This window comes from Tachypleus tridentatus, chromosome 9 (genome assembly GCF_004210375.1).
Source record: "Tachypleus tridentatus isolate NWPU-2018 chromosome 9, ASM421037v1, whole genome shotgun sequence".
NCBI lineage: Eukaryota > Metazoa > Arthropoda > Merostomata > Xiphosura > Limulidae > Tachypleus > Tachypleus tridentatus.
Genome location: NC_134833.1, coordinates 128,509,176 through 128,527,397, shown reverse-complemented (window position 1 = coordinate 128,527,397; position 18,222 = coordinate 128,509,176). Strand labels below are relative to the sequence as shown.

Here is an 18,222-nt window from a genome sequence, read left to right as displayed (position 1 = left end):
TATGAAAGAAAGCTAACTTTCAGGGGTAATAACTTTATTTACACTAGAAGCATGATTATTAATTACTAATAACACTTGTAAAAGGAATAATCCATTTGAAACTATATCAGTTTTGTGAAATTGAATGGCACTATTGTTTTGATTTTTTTGAGTTATCATGTGATAAAACAAAAAGCAAAAAAAGAGAACAAGAAATTCAAACTTTTGTGATGATATTTACAAACATTCCCACAACTTATAACCTGGTCATTACACAGTTATTGTAATAAAAGAAAACACTGTATAGTATTGTAAAGTTCTGATGACCTATTGAAATATTTCAACAAATAATCCAAGCCATTCATACATAAGTAATACTACCACCAGCCTTTTTTTTTTATGTATGAAAAATAAAGTGTGCAAGTTGAGAGCATTAGGTTATCTTTATTCATGTCTCTATTCTGGAAACAATATTAAAAGTTTCTGAACAAATGAAGAGAGATTCAGGATCGTAAAATGATACAAAATATTGGTAAGAGTACAAACAAATTATTACAAGTGAAAATGGCTATTACAGTGACCTAAAGCACATTCCTAAAGTTATAATTAATTGATTTTGATGAACAAAAAATATACATAATATACAAGTTACCACTATTCTGTTTACATAAGATCTTGATGTATTAAAATAACTGATCTGTTAAATAACAGATGACAATGGAAGTTATTTTCTGAGTCTAAGTAAACCACTAAAAGAAGCTTTTTCTAGCCTCATTTTTGGATTTTTTTTCTTTTCTTTTTAAATGTGTGTATCTTACAGCTTTAAGTTACCAGTCTATTTTAGCTTGCACATAAACCTATCCTTCACTACTGGTAAGTGCTTTAAGTGTATTTACATAACCTAGTAGTGAAATGTAAAACCAATTTAAACCACCCAACACATCAAAACCTGTGGTTATTTATAGCTATAATGTGTATTTATTGTCATATTTTAAAATCATTAGAACATTTACAGGATAGAAATATGTTCCTAGGTTTTGTCATAGTAAATCATTGCACTAGCTTTCAAAACAACTTTAATTTTGAAAAATATAAGGTGAGCAGTTTACTCAGGAGCTAGCATAAAACTTTAAACTGAAGATCTGTTTTACCAACTAAAATTTAAAAGCTCCATGAGAAATCAAATTTTAACCTTTTTTTTTTTTTTACATTAAACTTGCTTGCTTTAGACAGATGTCCAAAAATTCAAATACCAAGCTAATGAAAATAGCCAAACATTAAATATATTGGGCTAATTTCCCAACTACAATTTTCTTTATCACAGTACTAGTTCAAAATATATTGATGTCTTATTTTTATCACATGAAATTAAATTTTCAGTGACACAATAAAAATGTTTTCATTACTAATACCATAGAATAATAAGAATAATAAGTTTTTCCTCATTTGATAGAAACATATCTAATTTTTATTACGAATATCACAAAACCAACAAAAAGAAATAAAATACAGATTTTGTTTGGTTAAAGGCACATACAACTTCTCTTGTATTGAAAGCAATGAAAAGTATAGAGATATTCAAGTTATATTTTCTAAATTGCCAATGTTCAACAACAAATCCTATGGGTTACAATTAGTTTTTATTGACACTTATTACAAAGAACCCAAGTGATGGTGTATTTAGACTGCATGCAATATTTTGTTGTTTTTATATTAAGAAATGTGGCTTTCTTTACTCAGACATCATGATTGTTGTAGTTTGTTGAGCAATTTACAGTTTTTTCTTTACAACAAACAGATTACGTTTTCCTACATTTAATCTGAAACAGTTATTTATAGTGCTGAGTTTGCCACTATGAATTAAAAAGGCATTGTTTTCTGGTTTCACATCATATTGTTTGGGGTTTTGTCTGGTAGTGCAAAAATAAATAAATAAAAGTACAATGCCTAGTGGATACCAAGTTGGTTATGGTGTACTTTGAAATCAGAAATTAAAAAACAACAACACTAGTTTCTCTTGTCTAATATTAAGTTACCACAGCAGCACCAACAAAAAGCACTAATATTCTTGTGTTGTATTACATTGGTGCAGATAGCCTAGTTGCTTTGCGCCATAAAACGCTAAACCAACCAACAGTGTGTTTTACGATAAGCAACAATAACAACAAAGAAACATTAGTTTATATTGTGTGATATTAAATTGGTTACGGTGTATTTTACTAACAATAACAACAAAAGCATTAGTTTCTCTTGCGCGGTATTACGTTGGTTACGATGTTGTTTTTTTCCACAATAAAAGCAGTAGTTCTTCTCTTTCTAGCATCACGGTGTGTTTTGTTTTGTATCACACAAGCTGATATTAATTTTCCACACATATCATGTGCACACAGCAAGGTTGGTTAGCATATTTACTTTCTGTTTCTACAGTTTATCTATGTTGTTTTAAGTTTTGGAGTAGTTCCAAAGACCGTTTTATAATAACGACATCCACTTCCGGTTGATATTATTAGAGAACTACGGGAGTTGCTTGCTTCGTCAGTTCAGTATGGAACGGCGGTATTTAACTAAACATCAAAAGGAGCTTAGTTTTAAGTTCTGTACTTGAGCACTTGAATATTGTTCAGAGTAAAATTTATCCTCTGAAGAATTATCCGAATATTTTAAACTCATTCCTATTTGAAGTACTCCACACAAAAAAAACAATAACAACATGCGTAATAAAAAAAAAAGAAGTTATAAATATTTGGGAAAGAAGCTCTCGGAACTCACTCCAACCTGCTTACCCATCCTTGCTTACCAACCTGGTTGGCAGGCGGCTCGTAGCCCACGTGTGGGTAAAAATAGCAGAAAGCTGTCAGCTAACCTTAGTTAAAGGACTCGGTATACAATACACGACCAGATAGATACAATGGAAAGAAACAGATAAGTTAATAATCTTATCGGTCAGTCTAAACACTCTTCTAAAAAAAACTAATTATAAGGAATCATCCCCTTCCCCTCAAGAAAAAACAACAAAACTCAGTCAAATGATAACAATTTTGGCTATACCTTTTTATGAAAAGTCATCAATTAATGTATTTTTGTTTGCACGACAGTCAAAACAAGAGGAAACTTTCAACAGCCGTGGCACTTGAAATTCTATTAGGCAGGATTAGTTTTCCTTATTATTAACTATATTTTTTGGCGCCAGCGAAAATCCGATTCGATTTTATTACTCATCGACATCTCTACCAGCGCCAGCGAATTAGTTTTCCTTATTATTAACGATTGATTTTATTACTCATCGACATCTCTACCAGCCTACCCTCAACTTGAAACTCTTTTAGGCAGAATTAGTTTTCCTTATTATTAACTCGATTTTATTACTCATCGACATTTACCAGCCTACCCTCAACTTGAAACTCTTTAGGCAGGATAGAAAAGATTGATTTTAACTTACATCTCTACCAGCCTACCCTCAACTTGAAACTCTTTTTAGGCAAGGATAGAGTAAATTAATGGCGTGGCCAAATACATCCATCAAAAACACCAGACCTCAATTTAAAAAAACAAACAAAAAAATTAGAGCCATTCTATAAGCCTACATGCCGAGTCTGTAAACAGACAAGTTAACGATCTTGTCGATCAACCTAAACTCTTGTTCTGTTTGTTTTATAAATTTCGCGCAAAGCTAAAAGGGTTATCTGCACTACTCGTCACTAATTTATCAGTGTAAGACTAGAGGGAAGGCAGTTAGTCATCACAACGCACCGCCAATTATTGGGCTACTCTTTTACCAACAAATAGTGGGATTGTATGCCACATTATAACGGCCCCACGGATAAAAGGGCCAGCATGTTTGGTGTGACGGGGATTCGAATCCGCGACCTCAGATTACGAGTCGAGCGCCTTAACAACCTAGCCATGCCGGGCCCTAAACTCTCTGAAAAGATTAATTATAAGGAATCCCCCAACCCCAAGTTAAATGATAACCGACAATTTTGCCCATATCTTGTTATGAAAATTCATTAATTTATACGTTTTTGTTTGCGTGACAGTTAAACAAGTTACTGTGATTTTAAAATTACAATAACTGTATTATTATTTTGATCTCAGAAAATGTTGTTGTTGTTGTTTATAAAGGTTATTTAGTTAACGAAATACGATAAAATCGCTTATGCTGTTTGAGAGACAAGGTTGGCACAAGGGCACAAATGTTTTTACTCTCGGACATCTCGTCTTGAATGTTATGACCATGAAAAAGAAACTGTCATGCAACTTCTTAATATTCAACAAAAGAGTAGAAACTTTTTAGATTATATTTTTCGGTTGTCAAGATTTTTTAGCTTTCATGTAAATGTAGATATGTAGTTAATCCCCTTTCTATTTAAGAAATATTTTTCTGTTTCCTTCTCTTTCTGTGTAAGTCCACACGGGTTGAAGCTTAAAACTGCAACTCAGACGGGATCCGAAAATAGAGAAAGCTAAAAAAACACGAAAAGATGAAAAAGTCAAAGCTTGAAAAATCCTGAACAGTTCCAAATTCTTAAAAGAGTAGGCAACACATTTTCGGCAAGCTTCCTTGTCGTCTTAACAGTATTCTCAGAAAATGACGTAATATGGTTGTATAATAGTGACTATTGTTTGTATATCTATCACGTAATGACTGAATGCTTTCTGAAGAATAAACAAGCTATATATGACCATACTCATTGATAATGACAGATGCAAAATAACTACATTACAACTTAAACTAGCACTTCCAAATGTTTTTGTTGTTTTGTTTTTCAGTGTCTACAAGTTTGGTTTGTTTTGAATTTCGCGCAAAGCTACTCGAGGGTTATCTGAGCTAGCCGTCCCTATTTTAGCATTGTGAAACCGGAGGGAATGCAGCTCGTCTTCACCGCCAACTCTTGTGCTACTCTTAAAGAGAGAGAGAAGAAACATACGTGGATCTTCTTACAGTGAATAGTACCTCCTAACTTTAATTTTAAAAAATAACATTATTTGATAAAACTAGATACAGCTGGAAAGCAGACACTTAGTAAATAAATTATTTTCATATATAATTTTACTGAAAAATCTCACGAGATGCGCTTTTTCATAAACTTCATGTTACAGTGCAAAAATGTTACAGCCCCTGTAAAATTTGTTTTGAAAGTTACGAACTTTTCAAATTGAAACAAACATACAAACTCGAAGAGTAAAACAACAACAACGTGTGATGCGAGATAATTCAGTGCTTTTCTCTCCATGAAAGAAAAAACAAAAGAGTGTTTTATGGTGCTATCATAATGAAGACAGATCCCGTGCATGAACAACGTATCAATCAACGGCGCAAAATCTCCTTACAGATTGAATTAAACTGAGAAAGAAAATGCTTGAAGTCTGTTCTACAATACAAACTGGAATCGAGTTCCAAGAGCTTTTAGTTTTGTTTACAAGTCAAGACAGCTGAAAGACGTTATTTTTAAGTTTTTTGTGTGTTTTTTCGAAACAGCGACAAGGCAGGATTAGTAGATGCCAACAAACTATAAAGGGGTTTTATTGGAGTAATATTTTTACACATTTGCTCACATTTATCGGCAAAATCAGAAGTTAGCGAACTATATCAAGTTATACTTTGGAAGGAAGGGAAGTATATACCGAGTGACCTCTCACAAATAAAAATATCATCCCCGAACAAGTATGTTCTTGATTTCGTAAGTTTTAACTGGAAATAAAAGAAGACACAAAACCATACTTTATGTCCTAATAAAATCTTAAGCCACAGCAAATCTAAGACTAGATGCTTGTCAAAGTCGGCCTTGTGTAATATTTACAGATTCACGTTCGTCCAACGGTGATTAAAACCACAAAAATGAATAAAACTGTGATCATATATTTACACTAGTTGAAAGAAATTAACCTTCAAATTACCGACTTATTTTTATCCCGTTCATTACGAGAAGGGCTCACATACAGCATTACACACAGACCTTTTGTTTTTTTCCCTATTACAACACTCTATACGAAAAACTCGCCAAAATGGGCGAACGCATTTGTCCGCAAAGTAAGATACAACCATAACTTAAAATGTAGGAAATAACCAGTGGTAAAGCATCGATTCGAAGTCAGCTCGTTAACTCTGAGATTCAGTTATATCACATGAGCAATCCGCGACTTTGCTTATTGCAATTAAATTTGCGCGATGCAATTGAAAGTGCAGTTGGTCTGCCCATTTCTGTGCGTCTTAGGTAAGCAGAGACACGCACAGTTTGTTTTTTTACAAGAATGGTACTGATTTAATTTACTAAAACACAAGACTAGTAGGGGTTATTAGGTTTAACAAATAACCTTAATATAAAACGTTAAAGGTATATACTTTTTATAATACTAATTTCTTCGTATCATGAATCTTAAAAGTAGACATTATTCTTTCAGTCCTGTATCTAACTGATTTGTTTGTGCGGTTTACTTACGTTACTAGTTCTGTTCGAGTGTTTACATCTAGAAAAGTCGAAGAAGCCAACACATGTCGATCAAATGACTGCATGGACTGCGTTACGTTCCATTAAATTGTGGGCAAGTTATCGCAGCTTGATAACAAATTAAATTTGGAGTTCTGACGTTTTACTTAAGTGCATCTATGTTTATATATATAGTAATCTACAAGCAGAAATTATTACGGCGGTGTACAGTTACTGAAATAAAAAATGACCTACACGCTTAAGTGTGTATATATCTCCCAAACAGTTTGGTTTCATACACTATATTAATTAACCCTTTGGTCCTCGCACATCTAACTGGAACTTATCAACATCTTATTTCATAATGGACACAAATCGCTGTCCAAAAATATGCATCTTCGTATTATATCATAAAACACATCTAATATAATAAAACACGGGTCTTTCAACTTTTAGACATGGAAGAAAATTTCCTATAAAACACAACCTTTCACACCTGTACAGTGAGAGGACTTTCCTATAAAACTCACAACATTTCACACCTTCTGTACAGTGAGAGGACTTTTCTATAAAACTCACAACATTTCACACCTTCTGTACAGTGAGAGGACTTTCCCATGAGATGCGTGCAATACATCACATTTTATCAGTTGCTTACAGATATTTCAGAACGTAACGGGAGTTCCTTTTACACTGGTTCCTCAAACAATAATAGGCCTTGAAAGCTGTAACAAGAATCAATTATATAAGTAGACGAGTAATTTTGCAGACGTGTGTACCTCAATAAACGAATACACACACATATATATAAAAACGAGTTTTTGGTGTTTTTCAGTGCGAAAATAGGTCAGTTAATACTTAAAAAAAGAGATAGGAAACTTTTAGAAATTCCTTCAATAATACAAAAAGTTCGTCAGAATTGGTGTAATATATCATTATGGCGCTATGCTCATTCGCATAAAAACGTAAAATAGGAAATCCATATAGATACATGTATGTGTGTAAATACACAATGTGCTTGTTGTTATGCACAAAATTACGCATTGGGCCACATGTAATGTCAGAGTGAGTATCGAACCTTGAATTTTAGCGTTATAACCTTTCAAAATTATCAGTGAGCAATTCCTGAAATTTACAAAAGTTCACAAGAATATGCTTGTAAGATAGTCGGATAGTTCAATAAATAATCTTTACCTGTCACAAGTTTAATAAGGTTTATTTAGAAATGCGATATACATTTGGAACACACATCTATATTAACACTTTTTCTTGTTGTTCCGAAGAACTAATTACACATTTGCCAACGTGACAATTTTGATACATACAGAGAGATATGCGGTATTACATTTCACGAGTTCTGGTTTTTAACAAGGCCACGTAGAATAAGTCAGCCTCTTAAAGTCTCCTAATCAAACCAGTGCAAAGATGGCGCTACGCAAGTAGCACAGTGCACAAACACCATAGCATTTAAGTTTAAAAGTTTGTAAAAGTGGTTAGAACAAGATAATTCTTGTCTTCTCGAATCTAAAACTAGCAGTATTCAGCCTTTTGATATTAAACAATATTATGTTTAGTTCACACAAGTATAACATTTCTTCCACATTTTTCGTTACTCATGAAGAACTTGATAATCAAATCTCATTCACTCGTTAGTTTATGATGCTTAACCGTAAATGATCATTTATAATTCGAATCTTTCTTAAACGGATTTATCGGTGTTAGATTCGCATGTATTACCAAGGTAGCAGTTGCTAATAGGATTATTTTTGCTCTTATTTTTCAGAGTACGGCCCAGTAATTAACTTACCAGACTATGGAGCTGTCATTCGTGTCCCATTAGGGCAGAGATCTTGCACAGCTTTGCGCGAAATCCGACAAAACGAACAATTTTTTGTCAATCTTAAATTTAAAAAATTATATTAATACCTAATAAAGTACCATGTGAAAAAATAAATTAAAAACCCATATTAGGTTTATGTGCAATCCCCATGTTATAGAGCTTGTAAATGTATACATTTTGCTGGAATTAAATGGGATGAAGGGGGTAGTCATACGAAGGGTCATGTGTGATTAACTACGCGTTTGTAAGACAGTAAAAACAATATCTATCCACTGCATGAAAGATCATGAATTATGTTTATAGAATGTTTGCCAATCTGTGCGGAAACAGCAAGAACAAATAATTCTTATTCTAATATATGAAAAATGTTATTATTATTAATGCCACGAAGCAGAGTACTGTCACCAGTTGTGTATATCTGTACATCTCTTGGCAGACAGTAAAAATGAAGTATTTTTAATTAACGCTATAGAACAAAGATTCCTAATAATTAGTCCTTTCATTTTGCCTACTGGGTTGGCGAAAGAAAATGTTCATTTTTTGCTAACTATCCGGTATGACAGTGAAATTTATGTATGGCTTCGACAAAGAGAAGGCAATCATTGTTATGTGACTAGTTCGGTTTCTATATGATCTTTATTGCCCGGATGCTGAAAACAAACTAACGTCTTGACAACAATATTAACGAGAAGTTATGAGATCTACCTTGTCTTGAAGATACTTGTTAGTACTTGTTCGTATTCTCTGGATAACTCAATTTCCGACAAAATGTACAAAGGAAAATCCTTCTTGTCGTTAAACATTAACTGATATTGATTGACACAAGACCTGGAAGCCTACTGTATATTGTGGTGTTGCACATGCAATACAGGAAATAAAGAGACAGTCACAGACGGTGCAAAGTATTGGTGGAACGGCATGTATCAGGACTACAATTTAACATTACTTGGAATTTTGTAGATAGCCACCCCTGTAACTCAGTGGTAAGTCTAAGAACTCACACCGTTAAAAACTGGGTTTTAATACTCATGGTCGACATAGAACACAGCCCACTGTGTACATTTGCGCTTAACAACGAACAAATCACTGTAAAGTGATCGCTTTTAGGAAGGGTATGTAACGGCTTTATCGATTCAAAATAATCATACACTGTAATCATAAATGTGTGTTCAGATCAGTGTTTTAGAATTTACACGATTGTATATCCGTTACATTTAACAGCAATGAAAAAAACAATGAAGAAAAAATATTAAGGATAAACAGGGCACACACCATGACCTTCCAGAAACAGTCATGCAACAATTCTCCCCCCAGTAGTGCTAAGTAAGGTGCAGTGTCTTTTAACAGGTGAAAATGCAAGAAAACAAAGTTGAGTGGCAAATGTCTTTCTCGTTCCACAGACAAACAGCATTAACATAATCAAGAATAATCTCCGTTTGCATAAGTGACATAAGTCACTTTGCATACCCCTTTAACAGTCGCATATCTCAAGCAACTGGTGAATAAAGCGGCTATTCATGCTATTATGTTTGAAAACATATCGGTCCAGTCGCAGGAAGCAGCACTTACCAATGTTTGTTACATCAGACTGTTGACACGATCACTGGGAAAATGTTGGTCTCGTACACCATATGGATCATGAAAAATAAGTAGAGAGGAATGGCCTTTGGATACTACATGACTGGTTGTAATGACATAGACTGTAGTAACGTGGCGATGCTCCAAAACCACTTTTACACAACATCAATATTTTAGGTCTATGTTCTTGAGTATTTGAGAACTGGAGTACAGTAATCCCGATACACATAAACGACCTGTTACTCCAAGAAAATATTATTTTATGAAAGTCCTACATTCCGCCATGACATTTTTTCCACTGTTAGTAAACAAAAACAGACCCATAACCCTTTAAAACTGACATTAAACATAACCTTGGTTTCGCCTATTATATGTGTGTATAAAAAGCACAAAAATCTGTGTCCGTTATGTAACTACTTCTAGGTCGTTGGGCCATCATTCTCAACCAAAATTTGTGGGATGATAGTTTGCAAAGCGGGGCATGTTATTGGGTGTTCACAGTTCCCTCCGTCCCCCAACATTGCTGTTATTGAACATTTATGAACTTTAACGTAAGTTAACGTTAATTACATTCATAGGTGGTGCCAATTCATATTATATTTTCTATATATAGCAACATACATACAGTGTGAAGGTGAAGGCACAGAAACGTTTCACAGACTGAGCCAGAGCTAGCATTCTCTGTGGAAGAATATAATGAAATAATGGCCGCTACTACTGTAATAATATAAAAACGCAGCTGAAGTTTTTCCGTCAACACCCGCCATAAAGTTGATATGAAGAGCTGTTTGTTATTTTTTTACTTATAACAACGTCCTACTTTGACCCGTGCCACACTTCTGCAGCCATTGACCGTCTACTAATTAACCACGTGAAGAGCTGTGGAAGGGCATTAAGAAACGGTGTTGAAAGAGGGTTACAGAAAAAGATTCTAATGCCACTGTTTTTGCCGATACCTTTTCCTTCAAAGTCATCCTGACCATCGCACTGTGTACAACACGTTTCAAGCACTAACATATTGAGTTCTTAAAAAGCTTATATAAAAATTCTGGTAAAGTAAAAGTTACGATTTCTGGGTTATTTATCATACGCTTTTTAGTTCATAATCCGGACAGAGGACGGGTACCTCAGCTTGTAAAGAATAAAACTAAACTCTATCACATAAAGTTCAAGTAAGCTTGACCTTCTACCAGTTACTAGAGTTCATATATACAAACACACACTACACTTTATCACCTATAAATAACCACTGAATAGCTTAGTAGTATTCGCTAGAATCATTAACGTAAATGAAAACTAAATATTCCAACAACCATAAACACTGAAGCGAACCAGTTGTTGTTACTGAACACTTCACAGTGGAAACAAATTTTTCCACACTTTTACTTAAACACTTAAATAATTAAGGTCCAAAGTCGCAATGTATTGCTAAATGCTAATAACAGGCAAATACTACTGTAAATAACATGTTTAGCACGTTTAAAACCACTGTATTTCAAGATTCTTCAAGGGAAACGTTTCAAAATAGATTAAAAAATTATAAGGCAGACCGAAAACATATTTCCAAACCTACAACATGTCTATCAACAATATATCTGAGCTTTATTTATAACCAACGGCTTTTCGAAGGCAGTTGTCAAAGAACGATAAAAAAACAACCAATGTCCATAGTAGCTAATGTGACACCCATTTCATTATTTTTATTTTATTTATTGAAAGTAATCTATGTGTGTGTGTGTGTGTGTGTGTGTGTGTGTGTGTGTTAAGATTAATGAATATACCGCAAGAATGTGGCTACAATGAATGACATCAGACTAAGTGGGAGGGGTAGATGGATAAGGATAGCTAATATCCCTACTATCAATCTGATAATTAAATCAAAACTTAGCAGTAACTAATGTAATAAGGGTTATATTCTGTACCCAGCTTGTTGAGACCGTTGTGGAAAATGCAATACTCGCATAAACACATGCACAGCCACCCCACTTTTTTTTTCCACAAAAAAATACTATACCACCGCGTGGTGATGACATTTGTTTTTAAAAATATTATCCAGCTTTATAATTATATTAAAGTCAAAACAAGTTCTGGGGGGGGGGAGAGGAATACTAAACTTGTATGTACTTTGACGTTGTTAATTAAACGACTGTTTCTACATGCGCAAACATATATTTATGTCCTGATACGTGCACCACTGGAGCTACAGTACTCGAAGTTAATCTATAATCTACCAACGCGAGATTATTTTTAGCTGAATGACTTGTCTGGATTTAAGCGGAACCCCGCTAGTGTGTGTGTAATACAACGCATCATAAGACCAAAAAGTCGAAAACGGATCGCTTACGTTGTATAGTTTTGTAAGTACACACATAACACTCACAAACATTACCACACTGCACGCCAAAGTTGTCATAGCTTAAATTAATGTTTGCGTAATTTTGGTTTGGCTTATTTATTTTGAATTTCGCGCAAAGCTACACAAGGGCTATCTGCGCTAGCCGTCCCTAATTTAGCAGTGTAAGACTGCATGGAAGGCAGTTAGTCATCACAACCCACCGCCAACTCTTGGGCTACTCTTTTACCAACAAATAGTGGGATTGACCATTACATTATAACACCCCCACGGTTGAAAGGGCGAGCACATTTGGTGTGATGAGGATCCGAAACCGCCACCCTCGGATTACGAGTCGAGTGCCTTAACCACATGGCCATGCCGGGCTCCGTACTTTTCGAGTAAGTATGGACCACGTAGCCATTTTTATTATTACGACACAAATGTGTTTGTTACATGTAATAGTCATACTCACAACGGTGTGGGTGTGTTTGAAGTCACAATCAATAATTTTACAAGTCTAATTACTAGTATCTTACAAAATCACACATACAAAATACCAACTTCAAATTGGAATGTTATATCGACTTCAAACTGAAAAACGTTACGAAATTACAAATTCATTATCAGATTAAAGGTTCCTTCGAAATACAATAAACATACGCAAAGATACGCCCTCAAGTTTCAAATGCTTGCAACACGTTTTCTTCTTATTCTCTTTTCTTACAGGTTTATCCTGGTTATTTCCTAATTAATTTACAAGTAGTTTGAAATTTCCTAATTAACTTACAAGTAATTTGAAATTTCCAAACGTCGTCTCTGACGTAAAGGTGTATAGAATATGTAGGACGAGCTTGACGGTTTTTTTTAAATTTCTACTTCCTACAAATCTAACTTGACCTGTTGTTCAACATACGACGTCCAAGACAGAACAGGCATGTAAACATTCTTACACTGTTATTTTTATTTAAGTATAACAAGGACGTGTCAATTCATCTTCCTTTCGCTAGGGTTCATGAAATCAAATACTGAATCAAGTTAAGCAACAAATTTATTTCCGCACAAATTGAGGCCCGATTTTAGTTTATTCGTCACAACTTTTGTTTCACTCGACTTTCGAACGTTAAACTTCTAAACTTGTGAGCAATTAATGTGTGTTAGAAAAACAACAATATAGCGGCTTCTTTACGGGGTATAACGAAGAACGTAGTTTGAAAGTTCAGTTACGTTACGTATTGTGTAGCTGTCCCCAGTTTTAGACTTGTAGACAAAGGAGATTAGTCACTAGCGTCCTCCGCCAACTTTTGCGATACCTTACTTAAAAAGCTGGATTTGATCATTACTCTTTTATCGCACCAACGGTCCCAAAGTGTGAAGCGTGATTTTGGGGCAACGAAATAAAATGTGGTTCTTAAATTCCTTAGTGTGGCAAGCTACGCATTAAAATCCATGAATTAATACAAATCGAATCACAAATTACTTTGTAAAGTACACTACAAATCACGCATTTCTGATCGCAATTATGTTATACATTGTCTTGGATGCCACATATAGATACCGGGGTATTCAATGGCTATATTCCCTGCATTCGCTGCTCGGATCAAACTCGAAATTATTGCGTTAAGCCAAAAACGCACCGCAAATCTGTCACGAAGCAAAAATACATTATGTGCACGTACAATATATGAAAAATAATGTAACCTATTATAATTTTTCTCGGATGAGGCTCCGATTTATTATGTTACGTACGTTACCGTATTACGATTTCCAATAACCGAAAATTTGAATTTAAAAGTTAATTCAATGTTAACATGTATCAAATTTATGATATTTGCCAACAAAATTGATATACTTTTCCTTGACACAGATTTATTTTAATATACAAACAATAATACGATTTATAATAAAGGTTATTACTAATAGTTATTACAAATGACGGTTTATATACAATAGCTTCACAAACGTACAGACAATACTGAGTCTTGTATCATGTCTGGAACTGAATACTTTATCGACGATCCTGGTCCACGACGTGCAAATTTATTCTGAGTTTATATTGTCACACCTCCCAGCAAATATATTTAATGTCCTCGTAGAAATAATAACATCCAAAGTTAATTCACTGAAATTAAACAATTTGTAATGTTCGAAATCTATAAACGTTTTTGGTCAAACTCCGTAATTTTCTCAACTGATAGGCGTGAATCACAATTATAGCTTCCAAGGCTTAAAGTACACTGGCTGTAGCTGACTGATAATAAAAATAATAATACTGTCTCTTGGCATGTTGGTTTACATTGTTTAACACGAATTTCTAGAATGTTCAACAATGTTCAAGAACGAACTAGAGTTTTTGTACAACAAGTATTGTTGATTCTCAAGAATTTTCTACAAGTTTATAAAACAGGCGGGACTTGCGCAATACACATTCAACAATGCATGTCACATGCATCAAACTGAAACACACGTAGGTATTAAAATAAATGTATATCGGTAAATCCGTTACAGTAACTACTTAACATTTTCAAGATTTTTAGATCACTCTTCGTAAGTTAGATCCGAAGTAGGAATAGATAGAAGTATACAGCGAGTCACTAGTTGGTTAAACTTCTAACATAAATTGCCCTAAAAAGGTTAAAAGGGACAAGTAATTATCTCAAATATTTATTAGTTTTAACTATCCCTTCTTATTCTGTCAGACGACAAAAAATCAATCTGTCAGTTCAAAATCAGGGCGGTGAATAATGAAAAAAAAATCTAAATTCATGACAACTTCTATTACTGAGACCACAACCAGTTACGTCCAAAGAGTAAATTGTAACATCAGAAAATAAACAATAGTATCGACGCTTAGATTCCGTACAGATTGATGGCTCGTGCTAGATGTATTTTAAATAAATAAGCGGAACTTGTAACCTTAAGCTTTCAATTTTAAAACTACTTTCCCTCGGAATTTGAATTTCATAAACTACAACGTAATATGACATAGGAAACTGTGTACACGAGAACTTTTGATTGTTAAACCCCTAAATACAATTCAAGAAAGTCGCGTAAGAAAATATTATCCAAGTTTTTAATTACGAAAAACAGTCAGAAGGCGCTAAACGTTTTTTCTACATTCCAACTAATGACGAAAAGATTATAATGTCATAGGCTTGTCAAGCAAACGTTACTATAACAGTTCCATATTAGGAAAAATACATACAGTAGGAAATGTGGTTATCGTATATAATCAAACACCAATAACGCTTAGTTAAAAGTAAGGGGGCAATTTACGAAGCATGGAATAATACTGACACTCTATACGATAATGCCAAGTAAATATCCGCTATCACAAGTACAATGGGTGTGATTTAAGGTAGACGTGTTGTTATGATACTGACAAACTACCACAATGCCAATGTCACATATAATAAATGTCACATACTACAGTAGAGGCAATTAAAAGAACAAGTTATAGTTAACAATTACATAAATGACAATCTAATTACACATTTATTATCATTATGCAGTACAAGTGTGGTTTGATATATACGTTATCGCAAAGTGACGGATTAGATTGACATGCTATATCAAATCAATGTTTCTCAACAAACATACAAGTTACTAGGCGTGAAGAACACTACTTCAATAAACAGCAAGTGCCTCCACCCTGGTTTATTGGGGGTGAGTTTGAGATGTTATAACCCTGAAAGTAGGATTTTGAAATGCCTGAAATTGTGCTTACTAACAAAGAAATACTTTGTATGAAATAGAAATTTGTGGTGCTGTACTATCTAAAAATGTCTCCACAAGATGTTTTAAAAACTAACTGGAATTTCTGAACAAGTAACCACCATTACCCAAAACGGTTTCGTAACGTGGATCAGAAATAAAATATTACATTAACTTCTTTTAACGTATCTCTACAATCTATCACAGTAGAATTAGGCTTAACGAGAACTGCGATAACAACGAAATATAACGAGGAAAGGACTTGTTTTAAACGAGTACGTTCAGAAAACCGGATTTTAAAACGGAAATATTTGTGAATAATCATGGGTTCTATTTCTTTACAAAACAAAAATATATAATTATGGTTTACCGCACAGGTTTCTCGAATTAAGTTGGGAAATCATATATTATAAAAAGAGCAGTGAAATGAGATGGACAAAAAATGATTAATAATGTTACTTGTTACAAGCTCCGTAGTATCTGAGCACACTGATACTTACAGAATAACATCTGTATAACATAGACACATTTGAAAACTCACGGTTTATTACACAATTGCACATGTCTTGACCATTTGCTGAGATGAATAATTAATACGCTAAGCGTCTATACAAGAAAATTACGGATATGCAAGTCAGTAAATAATAAACAAGAGTACGTAGGATGTAGAATTTGCCTGCCAGAGATTTAAGTAATGTTACAACTAACAGGATTATATATACTAGTCAGAAATTATCGTAAAGCCAATCAATCTGTATTAACACTGACGAAAGTATCAATTACTCACCAAAATCTTCAAACCACAATTCGGCAGACAGAATGCTGCCTAACTTGCATTAAAACCCGCCTTAAAGAATTTCCAGAGGAGCTGAACTGTGTAGATACACTTAATGTCTGGTCACCATCAAGCAGTGGGGTAAGAAAGAAGCCTCTTATCAACAGTACTGCCGTGCTGGGGGAATTATTATATTCAGTTTCATATCAACTTTCACCCACCAAAGACCACTACACGAAATTATAAAAAGAAAAAGCGGGCTGACACGGTCTCGTCGGCTAACAAAAGGAAGTCTGTGTTCCCTTAGCTGGACGTGAAGACGAGTAAAGATGAAAGTACACCACAAGGAAGTGATACGTGTGGCTAACTACGCCAGAAAATACCAATCTTCCTCCAGCTTGATGCACAAGATGATGCTATACGTAATACTGCTGTTGCAAGATGACATACATTGCTATTTTGAGTACTAGCTGACTTAGAACTTTCTCTCCTGCTCTTCTTCCAGTCTTTGATGACTGGATAAACGCCAAAGGTTTTTCTCAATATTTTTTCTTTTTTCGAGAAATGGGGTAAACTTTCAAGTACTCGCCCACCTTCGGCACAATATTTTTGCGGGTGACAGAGGTCAGTTTTCTGCATCGTTAAACATGGACAATAATTTCATAGTTACATTTAGTTACAATGCTTTCTCTGTTGCGGTAGAATGGGTTACACGAAGTTACACAACACCTTACAGCCGTCTATCGCCAAAGTTTTCATCTCTAGACAACTATAATTCAGTATCGTTTCTTTGTACAATATCTTTCAGTAATAAATACACTAAAAAAAAAAGCGTCAGAGATTAAATGTTTGGATTAAACACGTGTTTTGTGATGTGTTTACTGCAGTAAATTAAACTTAGGAAACATTAGTTCTTAACGGACGTCGACTCTGGGAGAAAATATTGGTCTTCCAACAATATAAATTCAGACCATAGAAACCCTTTCAACGTGTTCAGTCTTTCGTAAGTCATTATTCATCATGCACGCGCGCGCACACACTCACACAGAGCTCAAAATTAGTGTTCTTTTAGAAAGTGGGAGGGAACTAGGGATCCTTAAACTGATAACCACAAATACAGAAATGACGTATCGCATCTTTAAATAAAAAAACATTCACATAAACCTTTATATATAATATAGCCACGATACTGTCTACTGCTAGCAAAAGCAAGCAGGCTATTTTTTCAGTGGTATAGAAAAAAAAGATTACAACATAAAGGGCACAAAGAATTAAACGAGACAAACAAGTTAATTATTTCGAAAATTTCTTTAACATTTGAAAAAACAAAAAATACAAAACGTGATCATCTGCCGGGCTACTTTATCTGCATATGAAAAGGGTGGATACTATCGGTGAAAAGTATGCGAAGAATCTTCACTTCTATATTTCACTGATGCTTTGAGAAAACGCAATCAAAACAATGACGTTCAAAGAGATTCAATCCACGTGGGGCACGGAAGTAATTTTTTGAAAGGTTATTGTTCTTTTCTTAAATCAACACAATGAGCAACTTGCATTCTGCCCACCGTGAGGA

The 18,222-nt window shown here is 34.3% G+C and overlaps 1 protein-coding gene across 8 annotated transcripts in view; it reads right to left on the bottom strand.

Moving 5' to 3' along the window:
* Nucleotides 1-18,222, bottom strand: part of LOC143226342 (uncharacterized) — a 158,635-nt gene that overhangs the window by 4,699 nt on the left and 135,714 nt on the right. The window lies entirely within an intron of this gene.